Below are 26,318 nucleotides of genomic sequence, written 5' to 3' on the forward strand. Positions count from 1 at the left end.
GAGATCCAAGCTACAATAAATTGACAGCTCTCTTCCCCTGTCTAGTAATGTGTCTCTATACACCACACTCTAATGTTCTCTGTGTGGATGAATGCACTCACCATCCCACAGGACAGACTGGAGACTGAGAGGGTACTACAATGATAGTTTTATGTGTCTCTAGCTTGTATACAGAGTTTAGGATTTTTATACAGAGTCATACCAGGTTTCTATAATAAAGATGACCCAAGGTTCATAAATATAACAACAGCACATTCAAGGCTGAATTCCAATTCCCATACTTTAATATTTTAAGGGAAGCTGGATTAATACACTGAATGTACAAATATAATGATGCCAAATGCAGCATGATCAAGGTACCGGGATGTCCTACATGAAATCCCACGTTGTAGAATCCTTAAAGCATCCTTTGATGATAAAAACATAGGAAAGTGAAAACTATATCAATCACATTCTACAAATATGACCCAAATTCAAAATAAGTTAGGGCGCTGTGTAAAATATAAATAAAAACATGTATGTGCTGCTGACCTTGATTGATCTATGAACAAGAAATTCAAAGTTCAAGAGGCAGTTCTGGAGTGAAATACTGTGCCCCTAACTTGTCAGTCTTCACATGAAGAGGAGGGGGATTTATAGGGGCATGCCTACTTTAGAAAAAAGAAATAAATGAAATGCATGCTATCTTTGCAAGAGAGGCATAGAACCAATTAGCAGCATTTCATGAATACATCAGCAGTAGGAGCTGAGGAAAGCAGTGAGAGGTGTGAGAATGTGACCTGGTATCTATTTCACACAAAGATCTAAATCAGACATAGTCATAGTCAACGTATTCAAGAATATGTGAAAGGACTACATAATCAATCGAGCTACTCTTTTCTTTCCTCCTTTACTGTCATATATTCTTATTATTTCTTATGTGAAAAAATGCACAAAAATTTTTCAAGCACAAAAATTATGTTATTGATACACTATATTGCCTATACTCACTATATTGACTAAATATTCCACAGTCAACTGTCAGTGATATTACAACAAAGTGGAAGCGGTTGGGAACGACAGCAACTCAGCCACGAAGTGGTTGGCCACGTAAAATGACAGAGGGGGGTGAGCGGATGCTGAGGCCCATGGTGCGCAGAGGTCGCCAACTTTCTGCAGAGTCAATTGCTACAGACCTCCAAACCTCATGTGGCCTTCAGATTAGTTCAAGAACAGTGCGTAGAGAGCTTCATGGAATGGGTTTCCATGGTTGAGCAGCTGCATCCAAGCCATACATCACCAAGTGCAATGCAAAGCATCGAATGCAGCGGTGTAAAGCATGCCCCCACTGGACTCTAGAGCAGACACGTTCTCTGGAGTGACGGATCGCGCTTCTCCATCTGGAAATCTGATGGACGAGTCTGGGTTTGGCAGGAGAACAGTACTTGTCTGACTGCATTGTGCCAAGTGTAAAGTTTGGTGGAGGGGGGATTATGGTGTGGGGTTGTTTTTCAGGAACTGGGCTTGGCCCCTTAGTTCCAGTGAAAGGAACTCTGAATCACCATACCAAGAGAGTTTGGACAATTCCATGCTCCCAACTTTGTGGGAACAGTTTTGGAGACGGCCCCTTCCTGTTCCAGCATGACTGTGCAGCAGTGCACAAAGCAAGGTCCATAAAGACATGGACGAGAGAGTTTGGTGTGGATGAACTTGACTGGCCTGCACAGAGCCCTGACCTCAACCCGACAGAAAACCTTTGGGATGAATTAGAGCGGCGACTGAGAGCCAGGCTTATTTCTTGCAGCCTGAGAGTTGAGGGGGCTCTGAATAGTTTCTGAATGTACTGTATATCACAGATTTGCTCTTACTTAGGACACCTAAAGTGGGGATGACACATTTCTAAAAACTCTTCTTTTAATTTCACTTTGTTTCTTGAGTTTCCTTATGGAGAGAGTATAAAGATATAAATAGTAGTAAAAGGGGTAAACTCTTGTTTTTATTCTCAGGCCTTCCTTAACCAGTGTTTTACATATTGAATTATTCTCATAATATTGATTGCCTGAACTTAAAAGTGACAGTAGTGACACTTCTGTGGTATCAAAGTGAAATGACTGACATGGCTCTGGATGTGGATCTGTCTCAGACCACAGCCGTGCATACACTGAACACGCAGGGGACCAGGACATCAAACACACGTCCCCTGAGGGCCTGGCTTTGAGGTAATGAAATCGATATGTGAGGAGAGTCACTCCAGTGACTTCTCCACTGCCACCGGTTTATCCATCTGAGAAACAGTTTGCTTACACAAGCAGATCGCTGAGCAGATTCCAATAAAAGAAAAACAGCAGAGTCTATTCTAACCCCCCTCATACAGCAGACACCACTTCCCAGAGGAGTTTTATCCATTAAACAAATGCCATTAACCCTGAGTTCAAATCTCAAACGTTCGCCGAGCACGAAGACGCTCCAAGGTTGAATCTTTACAAACATTATTCAGCTTTTTTCAGCATCAATTCTGCAGCCTGCTATCGCCTTGCAGTGCTAAAACAAGGCTGTGAAGCAGATACCTTACTGCAAAACAAGTAGCAGTGCCATAAAAAATCATGTTGTGAGTGTGAGAGCACAGCCTTCAGACAGGAAGCAGGATTTTTTATGTCACTTTGTAGGCACAAGATGAGGTGACAGGAAGAGCAAAAGTTTCTATTATTGACATATCGTAAAAAGTTGAGGAGAAAAGAGGAGAAAACAAGGATTGGATTCACAAGTGGAATGAGATGTAGTCATGATTCGGTCACGTTCCTCATTCTGTTCTCTAAACATTTTTTTGGACTTTCTACCCCAGCTGGATCAGCTGCTGTCCTGCTGCCTACAATTGATTTGTGTGCTTAGCAGTCACACAGCTGTAACGTTCTCCTGCAAGAAGACAACAGCAAATAAACTATAATAATGATATTTAGGTGAAAAAAAAATCACAGTCAGAGCTTCGGTGGTTATTCTTTTGGCTCTGCTGTTGTATGAAATTAAAATGTGAGCATAAAATGACTGAAAGGCTAAGAATGAATGATGATTCTAGGATAACCAGCCATATTAAGGTTTCCTTCCTTATTATGTGGAGTGGCACATCAGGAACAACCCTTCTACAATCTGAAAATGTATATTCTGTTAGTACATGAATATTCTGCATTATTATGGGAGTTGAACATCAGATTTACAGTAAATCTGCCTAGATTAATCATTAAATCAAGTGGAACATTCTGAATGTCCATGCAGAATCTTAATGTTATTTTAATTAGGCATGATATTTGGCTTTAATGCAAATTTTCTTATCAAAATCACGACTAGAATTGAAAGTAATAATGACTGCAGGCAAGGTCAGTATTTATTGAATGCATTATTTATTATTTCATGGCTTATTCATTTGAATTTGACAGAGTAAATTAAAGCTCCTGTGAGGAGTTTAGAGATGTGAGTTTACCTCTGCATGACAGACACGAGCAACCAAAATCATGCACACAAATATTGACTGTTTAAATAGTGGCGGGCAGAAAACCAGCATCAGTACTGCCACCAGTAACATTTCTGCTAGCAGTGGATTTTAAAGTGACTGACTTAATTCAACAGAGGTCCAGCCAATTGGTGCTAGTAGTTGCACAATTTGTGAACAAGGGATCACCTGAGTGCAGTGAATGTGTCAAATGATTGTCGTATAAAGAAACCTGTGTCTAGAAAGTTCAGTCACCGGATCATCAGTATTCATGGCTACCATTACACCATGAAGACAAAAGAACACCCCAGGCAAGTCAGAGAAAATGTTATTGAAATGTATAAGTCAGGGGATGGATATAAAAAAAATTCAAGGCACTGAGCATCCACTAGAGTTCAGTTAACTCCATCAATAAGAATTGGAAGGCATATGGCACCTGTGTAAATCTGCCCATCCTCACAAACTGAGAGACTGTGCAAGGAGACTGGTGAGAGAGGCCACCAAGACATCTCTGACAACTCTGAAGGAGCTACAGCCTTCAAAATTTAAGATGGGAGAGACCCTGCATACAACAACTGTTGCCCAGACTCTTCAGCAGTCAAAGCTGTATGGGAGAGTTGCAAAGAGAAAGCCACTGATGAAGAAACCACAACCACGTACCACATCACCACAAACTCACTGTGAAGTATGTTGGTGGCAGCATCATGCTGTGGGGATGCTTCTCAGCAGCCAGCCCTAGAATGCTTGTAAAGGTAGAGGGTAAAATGAATGCAGCAAAATAAGTAGAGAATTCCTGGACAATCTTATTCAGTCTGTAGGAGAAGCTTTATTTTCCAGTAAGTCAAGGACCTGAAGCATACAGCGAAAGCTACACAGAAATGGTTTAAAGACAACAAGGTGACTGTTCTAGAGTAGCAGAGTCAACGTTAGACCACAATCCAATAGAGAATCTGTGGCTGGACTTGAAAAGGCCTGATCCCTGTGCAACCTCGACAGAGGTCGAGCAGTTTTGCAAAGAAGAATGAATTAAAATTGCAGTGTCCAGATGTGCAAGCCTGGTTAAGACCTATAAACACAGACTCAGTGCTGTGATTGCAGCCAAAGCAACATCTACAAAATACTGACTTGAAGAGAGTGAATATTTATTCAGTAACTTATTTTACCTTAAATATTTGTATCTATTTGTCATTTTCACCTTGTTTTTTGTATTTTTTCTTGACAAAGAAACAAATCATACTGACAATGTCTGACTTATAAATGAGTAAGTCACAAAGCCCCTTTTTAATTTGTCCTGACCAAAGTTTCAAGTTGAATGTTAGACATATAAAATAAATAAGGAAGTCATAATTGGCACAACCAAAAAGTTCCTCACAGGAGCTTTAAATGCGGTTTGCTCTTTAAGTCTGGTTTCCATAATATCTAGATGGATGAAACACCCATTAACAAGGCTTGCTTTTGTCACACTTCAGTGTTTGCCTATTTTAATAAGAAAAGCCTTCATCTTCTATAAATTAGTTTAATTGTTCAAAAGAGGAAAAAACTCATAACAGTAGATTGGATTCACCACCGATGGAGTAAAAATGAGATATTATCCAGTAGAGAAATAAGTGTTAAAGAGTCATAAACAAATTGAAAAATTATAACTTTTCTGTGTGAGTTGGCCTTGCATAACAGCGTTTTTCTTGTGCTGTCTAGTTTCTGTCACAGGAAAGTTACCCAAATGGGATTTAAAGTGAAAGACTTTAAGGTTTGCATTCGTATTTATATGACTGATAAATCAGTTTCTGCTACTCATGAAATCTTTAAAAAAGGGTCTTTAATTTAATAAATGGATTCCATTTTCCAAAGTTCCAGTTAACCCCATTCCCTCAGCGCAGAGCTATGGCGGATGAGTCAGTCTTCACAAATGGTTGCCTGTCTGATGTTCTGCAGGTTCAGAGGTTATCAAAAACAGACACGCACACACACACAATTGTAGAAACACACAGGACCAAGCAGCAGCTGCTGTCTGGAGAGCTGCAGCTCATTACCATGGTACCTGAGGCTGAAAGGAGGACTCGGGGTTTCCCTGTTAGAGAGCGAGGGCAAGCCATGGCTCTGAAAACATCCAACCAGCCATTAACAGCTCCTCTACACTTCTGCATGACTGACGCTTTACACCGAGAGTGTAACTCACCTTTATTTATGTTGTTCATTGAACACTAAAAACAACAAATCCAGTAAAGACAAAGAAAAAGATAAGTGAGTGAACTTCTTTTTAATTTACGACTAACCAGCTGAAGACAGATGGACAGATGGATAAAAACAAGGAGGGGATTAGACGAACAAGCAGATGGAATCTTCTTCCCACACAAAAAAAGAGCTGTGAAGCCAGAGAGTGAATGGACTTAAAATAAAACTCAGTGGCTGTTTTCACATAGGCCCTTCTGAGAATTTCTACATTTCAGACAGGACGTCCATACAGTGCGTCTCACAGTCCCTGTCCAATGGGACACAAGGAGTGTCCCAGTAGGTAGGAAATTATGTATAAGAATGGTGGCGGGTAAATCAACAAAGGAGCAGATATTCGAAATCGAAAAAACTTCCACATCAGTGCACAGAGAGCTTTACTAAGGATGCAAAATACCAGATAAAATCAATACAAATATGGACATTTTTTTTGTTCAATGCCAGTAGCTGAAGAGAAAAAGGTGTACAGACAAGAAAGTGAAGATTCTGTTTTTTAGCATGTGTTAGAAAAAAAAAAGAAAATCAAGTAGTTTAACCATTAGAATTTTAAATAAAGGAACGACTAATTTATTAGGCTTCCAAAAACTAGCAAATTTTAGGCCTGATTTGCCAGATGTTTATCCAAATAATCCTGCCGTCGCTGTCTGCGCATCTCCACCCTGACCCTATCTCCCATCAACACTCTGATAGCATCTCCCCTCTGCTCTATTTCACTTTCCCTGAAAAGAGCACGGAGGGAAACAGATGCAGATAAAAAAGAGATCTAGAATAAGAGGAAAAGAGATGAGAAGATGGGATAGAGAGGGTGCTGCAGGGGAGTGAAACGAACACACCTGAAGTCACAGCCTGATTTATGGCATGCAAATATAATCAGATAAAATTACAAGGTAGGGATGGAAATAGAACGGCGTTTTTACAATTTCACCTTCCTTTAACCTTCCTCTGTGCACAGAACATGTCTGCTCTGTCCTCTCATCTCATTCCAATTATTAGATATCAAACTTGTCTGATATTTCAGGTTGGGCTGCCTCTGATAGCATACTAGTACTCACAACAGCAGGGGAAAGCTAGCAGACTGAGTAACGTCACCAGGGTGTACTTGTCGTCTGTCTCTCTTCCTTTCTTTTCCACTGCAAGAGAGCACAAACGCCAAAGCAGCAAGGATATTGATCATCCTCCATATTTGTTCATCTTCAGAGGTCACAGTTGATGAGGCAAGTTTCTGTGAGACCTTTTGTTTGTGGAATCATCCCTGTGAAGCTGTTACTACAGGTGTCAACTGCAGTGATTCCAGACCCATAAGGGGATAACAGACCCGCTTTCTGTTTGTGAATGAGTGTCTGGAAAAATGAGACAAAACGTCTGTGATGGGCAGAAGCCATAAGAAGATATACTTTGCACTCATATTTAATTTGACATTGTTTTGTCATGACAGTGAGGAGATTTTGGTTGTTCTATTAGATCTCAACCTTTCGTTTTATGTTACAATAACAACGCTGTATTTCCCATGATAATGAGAGAATCAAGATATCTAGAAATAATTCAAATTAGCACTCAATCACAGAAAAAATAGTAAGTAGTTGTAATCCTCTTCTTCTTGCCCTACAACCATTCTTGTCACTCGATTTTTACTTTACTTGTACAGCTTGGTTTTATGGTTAAATCTCATCTTTTTATATTTCTCAAATTTTTGTATAGACAAACATACTTTTTTCAGACACCAGTAATGTTCATCAAAATTTCAAGAATAAAGTCTAAATTAAATTTAGAGAAACAGTCAAAATTTTAAGAATAAAATGACGACTTATTACTTTAGGATAGAGCAGATCTTAGACACTGTGTTTATGAGCTACAAGAGGAAGAATTTAATTGTTGTTAAATCCATGGCACAGATTCAAGCCGTTTTTGAAGATACAGTCAAAATTCGCTGATTCTTATAGTCTACTAGTCTACTGTCTGCACAGGCTTAGTATTACCTGTGGACCTCTGATAATTCATGAATTACTCTGTGATGTCAGAGTTTGTTAAATGCATTTGCACGGGATAACCAAAGTAAATGTAAACACATTTACTTACATTTAAAAAAAAAGCATGAAGGTGCATGAAAACATCATGAAAACATGATATTTTATTTCTAAATATCATACAAAAATGCGATGTAGTGCTTAATGCATTTTGCAGATGACACTGTCTTCATGCATCCTACACAATAATGTTCACTAGAGTTTCCAATAGACATGTGCCAAAGTTTCCTTTTTTGCTTTTTTACAATTCATTTGCTTATTTATTTACAGTGGATCCCCATCAGTTGTTACCCCAGGAGCCGTTTACATGGACCATTTGTAATCGGAATAAATGCCTGATCTGGATAAAAATGCTTCATATACACACTCCATTCTGAATAAAATGTAATGATCCAGCTCATTCTGAATGAAATTTCCTTCTGGAGTAGAGCAATCCAATATGTTCGCATGGGGATGGGTTAAAAAAAACAGCGAGCGATTTGACAGTGTAAAGTCACAGAATTTCTTCTTCTATGACAAATTGTCAGTAGATTTAACTGTTGGGATGATACGGTGCATGTCAGAAAATTTCTATACTGATCAGATTGAGATGCAGGAGCGCGCACATCTGAATGGGATTGTATCTTCCAGCGTTCATGTGTATAGAGACGTTTTAATCTCTTATCTGAATGCATTTAATCTGATTGTGGAAAAAAAAATTCTCATGTAACCCCAGCTACTGTCAACTATTCTTCCTAAGGTCAGGGTTATAATTTGCAGCAAGCTGTCTATGATCAATAAATGAGTGAATAATCTCCCTCTGCTCTCCTATTACACACCTGTGCATATCTGCAGCTAATCAGATGGACAGGAAGAGGACAAGAGACATGAGCGCTGTGTTAATGTGTGAGAGAAGTGAAAGGTTTCACGCTATACAACACTTTTCTATCATTTTTGTGTTTTATGCAGAAATGTAAGTACTTTATTTACATTTACTTTATTTTGTGTGAGTGAATCACACCAAACACTGACATCACGGGTTAATTCATGGATTATCAGAGGTCCACAGATGATACTAAGCCTGTAGGGTTAGTATTAAAGACTATACAGTAACCTGCAATTTTCACATGGGATGACTGCACCGTGCATTGAAGTGCCGTGGGCAAGCGACCTCATCCACTGGAAGCGTGTCTAGAGCGGTGCGCTACGGCACACAGCCCTGATCAGCGGGTAGCGATCACGGGAGAACTGCGAGCTCACGCAGGAATAGTAGGTCAAAAGCAGGTGATTTTACCTTTTGGGGTTAATTCATCATCCATTCTGCTATAAGTCCATGATATTATTTCTTCTGCCATTGGGTGAGTACATTAGGATGTTAAAAGGTTAATGTTTGCTTAAAGGATCTGTGGTTTATGAAAAATGCTTGCATAAAATCTCTAGCTTAATGTCCTCAAAAGTTAACTTTTCCTCATTAATGGTGCTGTTGTAGCTCTGTGACCCGCTGACCTCTCTGTGACCCTCTGCTTTGATAGGGATTCCGTGCTGTGTTGTATTTTGAAAGAACCGAATATTCTACGCTTGTGACTTCCTGTTCAGAGTTTTCTGATCGACAGGCCGCTGCCGCTGCCACTGTTTGGCAGTGGACAGCACTGAAAACAGACCTGCAGCGTTTCTTGAATGAAGCGGTCTCCCTTGTGAGGCCAGCCTAAACCAGCTTGATTAAGATTTCCTTTTCAGAACTTGAAAATTATAAAGAGTTTTTGATAAAATCATGTAGTCAACCCAGTACTGTCACAAGTATCATATTGGCCCTCATTTAACATGCACGCATACTGCAAAAAACTGGTTTAAGATTTTTTCCACACACAGATCAACATTTATCAGTCTAGACATTGGTGGAGGATACTGGAAATGATTTCCATCCAGACATGGTGTTTTTGATTCTCTTTAATCCCACTTTTCAGGCAGACAAAAAACAAGAGGAGTGATCTTTTTTGCTGTATTTTGTACCTTTTGTACCTAACTCGTGTCATAAACTTGTGTTGTAAACTCTTGGGAGAGGCCGGCTTAACCATGAAGTGTGTTCTCCACATGCTAATTGTTTTCAGCTGCAGCATTTATCAATGCCCACTCACTTGTACATTGTAATTGGCTGTTTCACGTCTCATAAAAGACACATCACACTTGGACTTTGGCACAAAAGGATTTCTGCACCCAAATGTGTGCTAGTTTCTACTCCAGACTGATCAATGAGGACCAGTGTGAGCTGAGTCTAACCCGTGCCATTACCTCCTCTTACTCCCTTGTATTGATATTTCTGAAAATTTCCTGCTGTTTTCTCACCTGATCCTGACCTCACCTGGAAAATTTATCAGACAGAAAAAATTCAAGGGTGAAAATCCTGCAACTAACTTCAAACTTTAAGGAAATTTAAAGGTTTGTGTGAAAGCTCCAAATGTTAAAGTATTGAAAGGTATCCGTGTTGCTAAGGACAAACACTCTCAGAGCTGCAGATCTGCCATGAAAAGTGGAGCCTGAACTGTGCGTTCAAAGTCACTAACCAATTCTTCATCTTCTGAGGCAGAAACTAAAGCATTCTTCTATTGTCCACTGGAGTGAGGTCGCTGACAAAACTCCTGTTAGTGACGACGAGATAAAGAGATGATGCATGGACCTGCCAGATGTAGCTAAAAAAACAAAGCAGTATTTTCTCCTCTGCAACCTTCCCTCCTCCCTCTTCCTCACTCTCCCTCTCTCTCTGATGCTCCCTCCCCCTTTTGCTTAATCTCTCTCTCTCTCTCTTTCTCTCTCTCTCTCTCTTCTCACACACTCAGTCGCACACACGCAGAACAGCGGAGAAAAAGCCAGAGAGGAGAACTGCGGCGGCTGGCGGCACGATGGGGATATTCTGCCTGCGTGGGCTCTGTCGCTGAGGCGTCCGGAGTTCAGCCGCTGTATGTGTGTGTGTGCGTGTGTGTGAGTGCGTGAGTGTGTGTGTGAGTGAGTGTGGAAGGAGAGCAGAAAGGAGGGAAAGAGAGAGAGAGAGGGGGGGAAGTGTTGTTTGACTGGGGCTGAGAGGAAACCTCACGCCTCTGGATGAGCGGACGCCGATGTGCAACAACTCCTCCAACTACTGCTGCCCGTCCTCTTAACTTCTGCCATGGCATAACCTCCTCTTCCTCCAGCCTCTGATCCAGCGGGGAAAACAGGCATGCATGGGCACAAAAAGGGATCTAGGCTATTGCATCCTAAACGTCAGTAATTCACAGTCTAAGGTGAGTCACGGCTTCTTTTTCCTCTATTACACCTCTCAGTCTGCAGCAAGAAAGTCACTCAAATAACCTCTGATTGAAGAATCTGAGGGGATCTGCTGATCGCTCTATGGGGATAAGCCAAGCGGGAATGTATTCCATGGGGATTTTCCTTTTTAGTCGGGTGATCAGGTATCAAAGACGTGTGGCGGATAACAGACTGATTTGAAGCTTTTTGATGTAGGTAAGTGTAGTGAAGTTGGAATATGCTTCATCCTAAAGGCAGTTAGAGTCAGTTTAAACAACTTTAAGCGTAAAAAAGGTGAATATTTGAGGTCATATTTGCACATCTGGCAGGTGAGATCCCCATTTCCTAGATGGTTTTGTGATCCAAATCCAACCTGACTTGCAGTGCTGAAACAGTGCCTCTTTCAAGGGCTTGCATGATGCTGCATTTCCTCTCATTTTTGCGCCTGAGTGAGTGTTACATAAAGCACACTGATGTCTAAACCAGGAGACAAATTGCAGAATTGTTGCATGCTCCGAGACAGGAGCTTTCAGGAGCTTTGCAGGTAGAGCTGGGCGTCTGCATGTGATCAAGGACCTTAACTAAACCCTAATCTAGATTAATAGACCAGCCAGAGTCACACAGATTATTCAAGCATATGTGGATTGAGTCTGAGAGAGGAAGCTTCGCTTCAGTTGCTTCTCATGTCTGTCCTTCAACCACACAAAACGTGTGTCACTCCCACTCTTCCCGACAAACCTCCCGCCGTCGCCTCGACCCTATCTCACATCAACACTCTGATAGCATCTCCCCTCTGCTCTATTTCACTTTCTGCACTCACTGAGAGCAGGACGGAGGGAAACAGATGCAGATAAAGACAGAGAAAGAAATGATGGAGAAGGTGGCTGCAGGGGAGTGACATGAAAAGTACATACCTGCATTCACAGCCTGATTTATGGCATGCAAATACAATTAGATGAAATTACAGGGTAAGGATGGAAATAGAAAGTCTTGTTCCACTTTTGCGTCATCGCCTGCCTGTCTTTAACCTTCCTCTCTGCGCACAGGGCACGTCTGTTCAAGAATGATGGACGTGGAGGCCCACTGCTTCAAAGCTCATTTTTATTTTTAGGAATCAGATATCACTGAGCACCTCCACCAAGAGGGAGGAGAAGGAGGAGTGAGGTTTCTGCAGACGTGCATGGAACTGTAACAAACAGATGTTGTGCACACTTACAAAAAGCATCTCTGGGAACTTTTCTTGCAAATATGGGCAAAAAAGTGACGCTGGAAAAGGGTTATGAGGTGGGCATTACCTCCAATGGCCTTGCTTGCTGAAAGGGAAGGAGGAAAGGGAGGTACTCATTCATCCAGAGAACGTATTCCCACAACATGCTTTTGAATCCAGATGTTACTAACAGGATTATTCATTAAGAGTCGCATTTTTTCCCTGGGAGCCTTCTTCAGCTAAGGTACACTCATGTGCATCTGTTGCACAGAGAAGAAGCACCTGATCCCACCTGGGTGTTGTCGTCATTGTGCCATGGTGTGCTTGTGAGGGTAGAAAGCGTTGCTTTGCAGTAGGGGCCCAGTCAGCTGGGGCTCCTACAAGCCCAGAGGCAGAACAACTGTGGAGTTTTATGCTCAAGGAAGTCCAAGGAGCATCCTTTTTTATCACTTTAAAAGCCCTTAAACATTCCCTTCATCAAGAATTAATTAGATTATTCTTTTGTTTAATAAAAATGTCCAACAGTATTTCCCAGAGCTCATGGTGAGGCTTTAAAACTGCTCTTTCTTCTCAGCACCATTCCCAAGTTGACAGATATTCAATTTTCAAATGCATAAAAGAAGAAAAAATCTGATGATTCTTACATTTGAAAAGCTTAAGCTAGCAACTGTTTACTGCTTTTGCTTGATGACTGTCAAACTGCTTATTGATTAGCAGAAGGGCTGTCAAAATGAGTGTCAGTGGGCTGACATGGCTCATCATTTCAGCACTAATCACTCATGGCCTGAGGCCCTGGATGAAAACAACGAGTATTTTTTGATACAAATGATGAGCTCTGCGGTGGGAGGTTTAGATGACAGGGTAGCTATCATGCCTGATGTTGGGTCTGACGTGAATTCAAGGTGACGGTGCTCCCTTATGCAAACAAACCAAAAATACTCAAGTGTTTCATGTTAAAACTTTATTTGGTGCAGCACTGTTCACAGACCCTCTGAGGTCTAAGTGTATTTCCTCTATCTTTAAATTATATATTAATTCACCTTTATAAGGTACTTGCAAATAACATAATACCCAAATGTTTTACATCAAAATTTTCAGGACAATCTCAGCTTTAGGTATACTGAGGCCCATTTTTGTCCTAGCGGACTCTATAAAGACTTATTTCAGCCCAAATGCTGAATTTTTTAAATCCGATCTTTGAGAATTTTTGGATCCCTTGTAAAACACACCTTCACTTATGTGGATGAATTGTTTTGGTGCTTGAAATAGGTTTAACGAAGTCTTAGCTTCACAAAAGTAGGGGAATATATGAAAAAAATAATAGGTACATGCAGAAAACATCTCTAAGGGTGAGGGTTAAGGAATGTTGTCATATATATATATATTTTGTTTTTGTATAAATTTTGTCATTCTTTTTTCACCAAATGTCTCAAATGTGATAAACGAGGCTGAATAATGACTTCAGCTTTGCTTTGCCATCATAAGAGATCAACAGTTCTAATTCTCTCCTCTTGCTTCGGTCTCTTACCTTACCTCTCCTTCAAAAACTGTGATAGGGATGGCCTTAGGGATCCCAGAATGCCAACTGGTTGGCAAAAGTTGGCGGACAAAGGATTCATCCAATAACGCGCAGTGAGAGGTGACGACATGTGTCCATTGCTCTCTTATTGGCCCATTAACTCCGGCTCTGAATCACGTGGGATGGCAAGTGAAAGATGCAAAGTGTTTTTATTACATAAAATGACAATAGATGTTAATAAACAGAAAAAAACATAGCGAAAATGGGGAAATGCAATATGTCTTAGTGCATTATTGGAACATGTTGATCTTTGCAATCATGCTGTAGACATGAATTGAACTGATTTCAAAACATCAACAGAAAATGTGTTTAAGACAGGGACATACCCTCGCTGTTTAAAAAAACAATCAGCAAATGCAAAAGTACCTTTAACCTGTTTTTTCAAACGGCCATTGGGTGGCTACTACAATGTTTGAAAAAGTAATGTAAATGCATGAAACACATGTTAAACTGAACAGTTTTTTCTAGTTTAAATGTCAGCTGCAGAGGTTGAAACAGGACACATCCACGTAAAAGTACAGTTACTTTGGTTAAAATTTACTTAGCTAAAAAGTAGTAGTCTATAAGTCTACTCAGGTACAAGTAAAAATTATTTAATTATATATGTACTGTGCTGAGCAGCTACTATGGAGTTACTGAGAAATATTAGCAAGAGCAACAACAGAAAGGATCTCCAGCCAGGTTGTTCAGGTAAAGTCATACCTCTACAAGGTGAAATGCAAAGGAAAACAACAGAGGAAGGAAAAGAGTTGCATTGTCACTTTTGCAGTGTCTCTATTGGTCTACATACAGTGACAAAAAAAATCATAGTTTTCTGCATTAGTTGGTCATCAAATGTGATCTGATCTGCATTGAAGTCACAAGTACAGACAACCACAATGTGCTAACCTGATACCACTCCAACAATTATAATATTTAAAGCCTTAATTAAACATTCAGAGTGCTGCTGGAAAAAGTAAGTGTAGCCTGGATTTAGTAGCTGGTTGAACCTCCTTTGGCAGCAATAACCTCAACCAAGTGTTTCTAGTAGATGCTTATCAGACCTGCACAACATTCAAGAGGAATTTTGGACCGTTTATCCCTTAGACGGTACAAAGTGTTGGACAAAGCCTGAGTGATATCAGCTGTTTGGTACTGAAGTATCAAATGGCTGAATTTAACACTCTAAAAGGGTTTATATTAATCCACACAACAAGTGGGTTAAATATTTTACTCTATGACAACAGCTGCAGTCACTCTTGAAAATCTGTGGCAGGATGTGTCTCTTCTGACTGAACGAAGCAGAAAGTCTACCTCATTGCAACACAATTCATATGTATGCACTATGCAACACCTAATGTCACAGGTGGTAACTCTAACTCAGTGGATAACTTCCCTTATGGTGCAAATGTGTCACATCAAAAACAACAATCCACCAGAAACATGAGCAAAAGAATCCCAGCAGGGATCAGCGTACAACAGGCAACATCCAATCACAGATAAACAAATATAAAACTTTTTTTTTTTGTTTATTAAACCTTACATAGCCTCCCCATCATCACCCGAGGGGTCCCAGCTTGCTATAGGGTATAACAGATTTTTGCTATTAATAAAATGTCACATATTAGTCCTTGAAACCAAGTTTTAGACATAAAAAGTGTTTCCACCTTGTTGCCAAACATGGTCGTTTCTGGTTCCCAGACTCAAAGATGGTGACAGCCAAAGAGTCAAACTCAAAGCCTCAGTAATTCCAAACAAATGCTTGGCCTCACGTTGGCTAAATCCCCTTAGTTCATACAGTCCCTTTATTGAAAAAAAAGAAAAAAAAACATGCAATTTTTGCTTCACAACTTGAGTGCATGGGACAAATGAAAACCACTTAGAAAGTTAAGAATAAAATAGGTTCAGAAAATAAATGTAAAATAGGTCATGAAAGGTGCTTCTCCCATTATTACCAGTAATATTTAATCAATAATACACATAACATACAACATGTATGTCTTTTTAGATTAGGGCTGAGCAATATCACCATATTTTGGGCAAAACTGTCACTAAATTCAAATTTAACAGGGAAACACCCCTCGACTGGCATGCTGTCCACTCATTGGACGCTGCCTCGTCCTTGTCCTAGAGAGATAATCACCCAAACAGATGATAATGCTAATACAATTACAGCTTTTGTTACCTGTAAGGTTGCTCCACACTGCCTCTTCCTCAACAATACCTGTATGGTTTTCTAGAGCTTCGCTTGAACTAACAAAATGACACATCCTATCCACAACACAGGATGACTTCTGCTCTTTCCCTTCCCTTGTGCCTTTTCCTCTATTTGTCCAGGGATCCTCCTCTATGGTTTCATCTTCCCTCTCCATCACCATCACCGTCTCTTTCACTTACATTCAATTCTCCTCCTTCCAAGCAGAGTGAAAACTCTACATCCTTTCGTCCCCGCACCTGTTTATTCTAGTCTTCTCCCTTTTCTATTCCATCATAGTGTGTGGCAGTGTGTGCGTGTCTATTTTTTTCTTTGCCAGGGATGACTGGAAGGAATCTGAGAGCAGCAGGGGAGTTCTCTAGTTACCCATCAGCTTTGAAACCTCGGCGTGTCTAGAAGGCAAAGAGAGAGGCAGAGACAGAGGGAGAAAGCAACAAAGGGACAGAGAGCGAGAAGAAAGGAAGAAAAGGGGACGGGTAAAAAGAAGAGGCATATTATGTTTTGTAGAAAGAAGAGGAGAAGAGGAGAGGAGAGTGATCCGATGCATCCTGATTAGAGCGGGCAGCCTCTGCAGCAAACATCCTTTCCTCAGGTCTGAGATCCATCCACCTTGTATGTTCACTGACAGGCTTCATGTCAATTCACTGAGCTACTACCTGGGTAAAGGCATGGAGAAACAAAGCTGCACAGAGCGAGGAAATAAAGAAAACAAGAACAACTCAGTAGGGACAAAGTGAGTAAAAAAATAATCATGCTACAATGTCTGCAGGCTGCAGTCCAAGGATGAAAACAGCAGCAGACTGACAAAGACTATACTGAGTAGCTTCATGATCTTCACTTCCAACAGCATACGCAATAAGGTTGAGGAGAAATAACAAAGAATGCATACAGCACATCTGAAGACTCAGGAGGCTCAGTGAGAGGTCGTTAGCCTGTGTTACATCTTGCAGTTGTTTTCTCACACAAACTGGAAGCAATGCAAATGTCATGAATGTGTAATGCACACATGGCTTTAGACTTAATGCTGTACATATGGCAGAAACTTAACATATAGGGACAGTCTGAGTGCTCTGGATTATCAGTAAATCTGGATTCATCCAGTCACAGTATCTGACCTCTGACCTCAAGGGAAACTAGTTTATATAAATTTTCATTCCAGTCACAGTAGATTATGTTAATGGTTTAATGTTATTCCATATTATTGAACCACAAAAACTGTGCCATGAGTTTTGATATCAATCAAGTGTCATTTTTGATACATTATTTTGATTTCGATTTCACTAATTTTGCTCGGAGTTAACTTCGCCCACTTCAAGATGTACAAAAAACGCACAGAAATTGAGCAGTCTGGTACTGAGGGGAGGGTGGGGAAAACCTCATAGTGATCTTTTGAGGTGGAGGATTCCGTCCCCTCCAGAGTCCCCTGAAGCAAGCTGTGGAGTGGTGGCAGACTGTGGTGGTTCTGAGCACTACCTGTTTGGGCTGTTTGCTCCAGCACCGGTGTTACTAAAGTCGGAGCTCCCGGAGCCAAAGCAGTGCAGGTGCAGGAGAGGATGGGAGTGGTCTCTGAATGGTAAAGTCAGCTAGAGGCGGTAACGTTCTACCTCTTTTATAGAGTTTGTGACGTAGAAACCTACTATCGGTAGGTTTATATGTCACCAAAGCACCACCATCTCAGAAAAGATTTTTCAAAGCAGATCCGTTTGAACTAATTAAAGATGTAAAATGCAGATTTTTATCAGTTTGGTGCAAATGTAAGAAATAACAGGAGCACTGATGTGTTTTATCATAGTTCAGTCAGATACCTGTGTTCAGCTGAAAAAAAAATGTGAAAGTGTTTAAAGCTTATTTAAAGATGTGCTGAGGAGCAGAGGGGGAGGGGGAAGACGGTGTGTTAGAAGCTGCTGAGGGTGTCCAGGTGTTCCACCTCAGGTTAACAGTTCAAAATCCATGACATAAAAGATGACACAGAAAAAGGCTAAGGCTCAGTAATATTTTTACCTCTGGCCCCTATCCTCTTCATTTTGAGTGCTTCCTTGCCATTTAACAAGATAACAGGGTATAGTTTTCCTCAACGAGGCTGCTAAAGTCGCAGAGTCGCAAGACACCTGGGGGTCCCATGTGGCGAATGTTTGCCTAGCTGTGCCCATCTCTGAAATGTTTACTGACGCAGACACGCCAGGCGTCAAATCATTCTACAGACATGATTTTTAAAGACACTTCCCCCTAGTTTTTGGTAGGAAGAAGCCAACACTAGGTATAAACACACCTGACATTTCGGCGTCACGATTCCACGCCAGTTTTTGTCCATGCAGATGTCCTAGCCATAAGTCAGCCAGATTTAAAATGCAGGTTCTCATGAAAAAATTAAAATTCAGTTAATTTTTTGACAGATTCGTTTTTGTTTGGGTTCTGGATGGTAAGGCATTGGGTCATGTACCACTACAGTAATAATACTTGGAAATCAGAACGGTAGTGTCCAACATTTTTACTGATGGCCCAGGGGTTAGTTCTCGCCCCATGTACAGGAGTCGTAGAGCTGTAGCAGGTGACCTGGTTTCACTCTGACCTACAGCACCTTTCCCACGTCTTTCCTTTAACCTGAGTGGCTCTTGCCCAGAAGGTAGAGTTGGTCGTCTCATGACCAGAAGGTCATGGGGTCTATGTCTAGCTTTGAAATGACACTTAACCCCAATTTGCTGTGACTGCTGTGTCAGTGGTGTATGTACATGTATGGCTATAGAAGCCTCCGCCATCAAAGTGATGTGAGTAAGTGTGACTAGAAAAGCTGTGCAAAAGATCAAGTCTATTTGAACCTGAAACGCTGGACTACTTCACATATCCACTGAATGTGATATACACTACATGGACAAAGTATTTGGCTGGCTGACCATTACACCAGCAGGGACTGTAATGACATTGTATTCAAATACATGTCCCTTAATATGGAGTTGCCCTCCCCTTGTTTCTGTGGGAATTTGTGCCCATTTATTCTGTAAAGCAGAATTTGTCCCTCCGTAAACACACATCCACTGCCTCACGGTCCAGTGTTGCTGTGCTTCACACCACTCTATCCACTTTATCCAAAGTTGGGAACTCTTCAGCAATGGAATCAGCAGAGTGTTGGCAAATTTGATGACCCCACTGTGATTTTTTTGTGGTCTTCCACTTCGTTGCTATTGTTCCTGAATGCTTCCACTTCCTAATATCACTTTCATTTGACTGTGGAATATCCAGCAGGGATGAGGTTTCACAAACCATCTTATTACAAAGGTGTACCTTACATTTTTGTAAAGTTATCATTCCCCTAACTCTTTCCCTGATTTCTACTCCATCCACTGTCCTGTCAAATAAAAGCCTGAAAAACAATTCAAATCTTTAAGTATACACAATTTTTAATCACCAAGTTTGTAGAACACTAGTAAGTTCCACCGCATAGTCATTTTGCTGGAGCAAATTAATCACAGCTAGAAAAAGTCCATGTTTCAGCTTCAAATTCTCTGTACTGGCCCTTGTATCGATGATCAGCAAATTTTTCCCCTTAAGATTCTTCAACACTGTAAAAGTTGCTTTATCAGCCAGTTTTAAATTGCAACAGGATTAAGAAAGGCCAGGGTAAATGTTTCCATCTCTCCTGATTTCAATTAGGAGATTTCATACTGCAGTCTGAAGTATTCCTGGTGTAAGTCATTAAAGTATCTGCACATGATGATCCTGAGAAAATCTCTCAAATGGTGTTTAGCGCCAGCACACTGGTCCATGATGACTGAGCAACAATTACTCGAAAGACAATCCCTTCAAATCCCGTCATTTCCAGTGCCGTCCCATCTCCCAGCATTAAGCTACCATTAACTGACAAAGGATTTTCTGCGTTTGGTGTCGGCCTAATGCACTGCACTGCTGTTATCCCTCAGCGTTGACCTGTACAGTCAATCACCCGGCTATATATACCCTCACATCACGCCCTGGGAGCACGGGTGCAACTGAGCCCAGCAGCACTGTGACAGTCAGAGAAGAAAAGTCTGACAATATCCCAATGACCTTACCAACACAATTGAAAGTAAACCACAAGCCTGCTCGTCTTTTTACTTTAACTGCATAATCAGTGAGCTCTTAAGAGACAGATCAAAGGACTGTTCAAAACAGTACTAAGCCCCGTGTAATTATGAGAGGAAGCTGACAGGAGAGAGACGAGGAAAACAAAACAGGAGCAGATAAAGCTGGATTACAGCGGAGTTTGGAAGTACCGTGACTGTGATGATGCCGCCACACTCATTTGTTCAAGCAGAAATGTTGAGCGGTAAAACCAGAACGCTGCTGCAACAGTAGAACGGGATATTTTCTATTGATCATGTAGCAGACTTCAAATTCACTTTGTGTATCATTCTAAAACTAGACGCTGGCTGTATAAATTCTCCTGTGCTTCTCTTAATGGGCAAAATGCTCAGCAACCAGTCGATGTTTCCCAGTAGGACGACTCTGAAAAGGTCAGCTGTAATAGCAAAATGCCAAACATCACATCTTGGGCCTTGAATAAAAGTTAATTATTTAAATTTAGAAAACAGAGTCACTGTTGTTGGCAGCAGGGCTTCAGGATAGGCTGTGAGCAGAGCTGCTTCAATCTTATTTGTAGGTAATTCTCTTGTTACAAGTTTAGCAATGCTTCACTGCCCAGAGCAAATTATGAACAGAGGTCTCTTCCTTTATGATGTAAACAGAGTTAGGGGTCAAAACTATTACAAAATAATGAGTAGTAAAAGGTAGTTTTTGTTGTCGGTGTTAAAATCAGTATTCCTCTTGTGATCTTTAGTATGAGTTGGGAACTGAGCTGCCACAGTCACCTAGATTATAGCTAAGGCCTGCTATAGTGGATGGTTGCCTGTACAACATATTTCTCTTTTTAGAATTTTTTTTTTTCCAAATTCAATTTAATTCATTAACAAAGTTTGGCAGTTACATTTATGAAATAACCACATTACAAATATTACAGACCAAAAAACATTTCATTAATAAAACAAACAAATAAAAAAGGTCATGGTCCAATCCTGGATTAAATTATGTATGGACCCATTTTAGAGGTAGTCACACAAACAGTGTTAGCTTTAGCTAAAGCTAACATAGCTACGCATTCAATGTTACTGAGCAAGCCAATGTAGCTATCATCTACCAATGTAAGCTTTAGCAAACATAGCTATGCTGATGTTGCTACATTAGCTACACAGGTAATATAGCTACATAGATAACACAGCTGTTAACTTTAGCAGATAGCATAAGCTAACATAGCTCTGTAAGCTTTTGATTAAGCTAGGTAAGCTACGTAGCAATTTCACGAGAATCAAATATGGGTTTATGTGATTTGCAGAACTGTAGCTTAATTAGTTTTAGCCTTATCTATGCTACACTGTTATCATGAAGGGCAAGGTTTTTCCTGAAAGCAGAATGCTTAGTTAGCTTTAATATATGTTTTGTAATCAGGTTTTGCTGACACTTTTGGTATTCTAACACTTCTCTCAACCCTTACACTAGCCCTAATCGGTAGTTTAACCCGATTTTATTTTTGAAAGTTTTAGCACGCATTTCTGCCCTAATAGAGGCGGCGTCTAAAGGTAGTGGTATGCAGCCAGACTGTCTTATTAAAGTGGGCCTGTGTTTAACTCTGACCCTAGGCCCCCTGTACGCATGTCAATCTCCACTCTCTCCTTCCCATTCCCTACCTTATCCAGTGTCCTATCTCTTAAATTAAGGCATATAAATCAGAACAATTATGAATCTTAAGTTAATCAATAAATGATCTTCTACTTTACTAAAACGGCTTTTACTTGAACTCCAATAAATGTGAGTAAAACAGATAAAACATGAGGCTAAGGATGGCTGATTTAAGACTTTGGGCTCATGACTGAAAAAAACTGCACCAGAAGTCAAGTAGTAAAATCAAACAGCCCAATCTGAGAGAGGAAAATATCTGGGTCAGGTACTGCCCATGATCTCATTCACAGAGTATGAGATTATTAAACATGAGCGTTTACATGCCACCATATCAGCATCCACTCTTCTGGACTTGCTGGGACCACGCTTGAGGGATTTGCTCCCATTCAGCGAGAGCATTAGTGAATTTGACCGTTAGTGTTGGGTGAGATGGCCTGGCTCACAGCTGGAGATCTAGCTCATCCCAAAGGTAATGGATGGAGCTGCTCTCAGGGCTGCGTGCAGACAAGTTCAGACTAAAAACAACTTTGAGAGTGTGGCTGTGCCGTGCTGAACAAGGAATAAGGCTTCTTAGAGCTGCTACTGTGATGTTAAAAGGAAGAAAAATGCAGCCTATAATGTACGGCTTAATAACTTAATTAACAGCTAAATTCACAGTGCTCACTGATTAGGAAAAGATTTAAGTTGTGTGATTGAGATAATAGAAAAGCTCAATGAAACTACCTGTTAAAATGCTTCAACAAGAACGTCTGTTTATGCAGCTGTCTCTAATTGACATGTACAGCACACTTCCAGTGTTTAATCAATTCACTGGTTTGGTGATGCATGCTGTAATCAATTCACTGGTTTTGTGATGCGTGCTATATTAATGAATTTTCCCTTCGGTGGAGCAGAAGCGATAAAGCAAAATTAGTCGGGCTCGAAGTTAGGGTAAACATTCAATCCCCAGGTTGAGTCAGGCTGCTGAAACTTCCACCTTTCAACACCACCTCAAGCAACCAAAGTTCAATTACGCAACTGCCATTCACAGAACTGCTGACTCATATGCCATTTAAAATAATGCACGTAATGGGGAGCCATTTTCAAATTCAAGGTGTGTGCTGTTAAACGAGCATTGCAGTTTCATTAAAGAGTAATGAACTGCATTTCTGCAGGAATCTGGATCGTCCTTGAGCACTTCAACGCTGTGAAGAAAGGCTAAATTAGGAGAGGGGATACACTCAACAGCCAACTATGTGACAAGCTCCTATTATGGACAAAATGCACTTGTGTCCTCAGACAAAAAACCCAAATAATGACCCACAGTGTCAGCCATGTGAGCTCTGCTGCAAAACAAGGTCAGACATGAGCATGCCCAATGCTATTCATGTGAGCACAGCTCATTGAGGTCCTGTCCTGCTGAGTAGAAAATAGTGGGTCATTTCACTTCACTAGCCAGCTCCTAAATAAAAAAAAAAAGACCACGGCCACCCTAAAAGAGGGTGCAGTTGTTGCAGCCTAGCGTGATGAGTCATGCTGTTTATGCAAGAGGCTAAAGGGGTGGTGTTCCAGCCGGAGGAGAGATTCCAGTGCCGCCACTGTCGCCCTGGCCTGAACCCAATGGGTAACAAATGAGATCCTTGCAGCGAGGGACACATGATTGAGCCTGCAGTGCTGTTATGTCGAGAGGGATATCATTTAAATGAGGATATGATACAAAACAAGCAGAGTGAATGCACTGTGAGGCAAAACACTGTTGCTGCTTGTGCTGACAAACAAGATTGACGTCTTAGAGTGTGACGCTTTGCAACATAGATGCACAAATTTAATGTTGTGTTGACTTTTTTAATGGCAAGGAATAATTCACTGACCTCACTCTGACCTGTCCTGAAGATGGCAGTGACAGTGATTGACTGGGGGAGCTCAGCAAGGCTGGTGAATAGATAATAGTTTGGGAATAACAGTCAGATGGTCAAACAGTGAGGAATGAAAAAATCAGCTGAAGTGTTTAAAATGCAGCTCAGCATGGGTAATTATTGGATTATGCCATCTGAAGCCCATCACTATTATATATATTTAATTGCTTTTACAGCTCAATCAACCTAATGACACTGTGGTAGGAATCATTAAGTAATAATACAGTACACATAAAACATGATTTTTACCTGTACCTTTGTGTTTTCATTAACAGCTAACTTGTCCAAATGCTGCTCCTACTTTGTGACCACAACTACAAATATCAACAAGCTATTTATATCTTATAATTATAAATTCAGGCTCACAAGGCCAGCTAGCTAGGGGCGTAACTCCAGTCGATAACGAGTACTGATCAGATTTCATGGGTAAATTTACCATACCAGCTGTTCTGTGGAAAACTGGCACATTACTTTAGCCCTACAGGGAACTCAGAACATGGCTCAACAAGCAGAAATTAATCAATTAATTAATAAATAAATCAACCCGTTCATCCCATTTTTTAACCAAGCATGCAGAAGCTCATGCTGTGTTGCCAGTCTAGTAAACATCCAGGGATTTCTCTCATAAAATTATGACATACTGCTTACACCAGCTCCTTATACAGACTCAGTGTGGTGCCACATTCAGTATGAAAAGTGCACTATACTATTTCCCGTGAGTAAACTACAGAAGAAAATATCATACACTACCTTTCCGATCATCTGGCAGGATATTTTGTGTTATTTTTGTGGTTGGCTTGTTACATAGCGCTATACACAATCATCATTTGGTGACATCAGTAATTACCTGTATGTTGTGAATCAAACAAGCATCTGCCAGCCCAGAAGAAAACCGCCTGTCAGTGTGTGCATGCTGTGCTGCTCTCAGACACTGTTTTCAGTGACACTACTGCGCAGTGTTTGGACACTTTCAGGGGAGGACTGTCAATCCGTTACACTGCAGGGTCCTTCTGTTTGTAATGGGATTTTAAAGTTTCAAATAGGGCCGCTGTTTTTGACAAACTTCCACGCAGGGTTTGTGTAAACATGACAGTCGACTGCTCTAGTACCAATGAGGTGAAATGAGGTTTAACGTGAAAGCAGCGATTTCTCTGTTTGTGGAGAAGGATGAGAGCAGTAAACAGCAGAATGTTATAATCTTGGGCATGGCTAACTGGCAGCATGACAGCTTTAATTCATATATTAATGCTTTTTAGGATTTGACACCCCAAGGAGGCAGCTTGTCGAAGCACATTTGGCGGGTAAAAATGTCTGAATGATTACGCAAAGATTGAAAATTGGCATGTTTACAGCTGATGTCCTCCAGGAGGTTTAAATGTCTGTAGATTAGACTAGAATGTTATATCTTATTTGATATGGACACAGTTAGAGGGCTCTCTTGCCAAACGCAGCCAGGAACAGAGAGTCTAATTTCATAAAAACAGAGCCAGGGCAATAATGTGATAAGACAGTGAGACAAAATGTCCATTCTGTAGCTGCGAGGTAAGTAAACAAACAGATTTAAATAGGAAATCATCTTAAGTTGACAGTTACCAGTCAGGGCAGATAAACTAAAAAGAGAAAATTGTTTTATCTGTTTCAGCAACTATATGAGCATATGGAGAGATGGCGTATCATAAATTTATTATTTTCCCCTTGGACCATCAAGAGCAAAGTGCAAAGCTGTGTTGTTGTATCATACCTTTGGTAGCTGGGGACAGGCCTGCCCACAGAACTGACTGGGCCCCTGAAAAAGCACAGCGAATAGATCCTCCCTTGCAGTGATTTATTTAAGATGTCAGTACATGTGTGTTGGACCTGTAGCACTGGTGTTAGCATTCTGGCTAACAGTTACTTCATTTTGGAGCTGAAAAGTGTGTCAAGCATTGGGTCTGATGTTGAAATTGTTTAATGTGTGACTTTTTAACATCAATTTATGAAACCAATAACCCCTCTTCAGCACCTTTTAACCATTTCTTTGCCACTTTAAACCCATTTCACCTCTTCTTTGCCACTAATCTTTCTATTAACACATTTTCCACTTACTGTCATTTTTAACCCCACTTACCTTTTCTGACACTTTTAACCCATTTTGCCACTAATTAACACATTATGTCTACTTATTACCGTTTCTACCCAATATAGGCCTCTTTCTGCAATTTATAACCCATTTTGATCTCTTTTTAGCCAGTATGATAACATGTTTCCCATTTTTAACCCATTTTAGCCACTCTTTTGCCATCACTAGACAATGTTTACCACTTTTAACAATTTGGCCACTTATTTTTGCCACTGTTAACAATTTTTTTTCCAGGTATTGCCATTTTTAACACATTTTAGCCTCTTTCTGGCATTCACAACCCATTTTTGTCCCTTGGTTTTCCACTTTGAAACCATTGTTGCCACTTATTTTTGCCACTGTTTCCACATTTTTGGTACCTAATACCACTTCTAACCCATTTTGCCAATTTTTACCACTTGTAACCCTTTTAGGTGACTTTTCTCTGCCACCATTTTAGCCACTTTTAACCAATCTTCACAGTGTTTTTGCACTTCTGACCCATTTTGCCACTTGCCTCCCCATTTTTTACTTAATTTCACAATTATTTAGATATTTTTCTAGTTGTCTCAATTTCTTCTACTTCTACTTTCTTTCTATTTTCCGGCATCCTGTCATCATGACTTTGCTGACCTTCATGGGTCCCACATCTGGCAGGGCCCCAG

The 26,318-nt window shown here is 40.6% G+C and overlaps 2 protein-coding genes across 2 annotated transcripts in view; one reads left to right on the top strand and one right to left on the bottom strand.

Moving 5' to 3' along the window:
• The window catches only part of dock1 (dedicator of cytokinesis 1), a 351,227-nt gene that overhangs the window by 118,752 nt on the left and 206,157 nt on the right, over positions 1-26,318 (bottom strand). The window lies entirely within an intron of this gene.
• The window catches only part of LOC121528184 (inhibitory synaptic factor 2A), a 50,953-nt gene continuing 35,477 nt past the window's right edge, over positions 10,843-26,318 (top strand). The window contains exon 1 of the mRNA XM_041815466.1: positions 10,843-10,970. The gene's annotated coding sequence lies outside the window, so the exon portion shown is untranslated. The remainder of the gene's footprint in view (positions 10,971-26,318) is intronic.

Source organism: Cheilinus undulatus, linkage group 20 (assembly GCF_018320785.1).
Source record: "Cheilinus undulatus linkage group 20, ASM1832078v1, whole genome shotgun sequence".
Taxonomy (NCBI): Eukaryota; Metazoa; Chordata; class Actinopteri; order Labriformes; family Labridae; genus Cheilinus; species Cheilinus undulatus.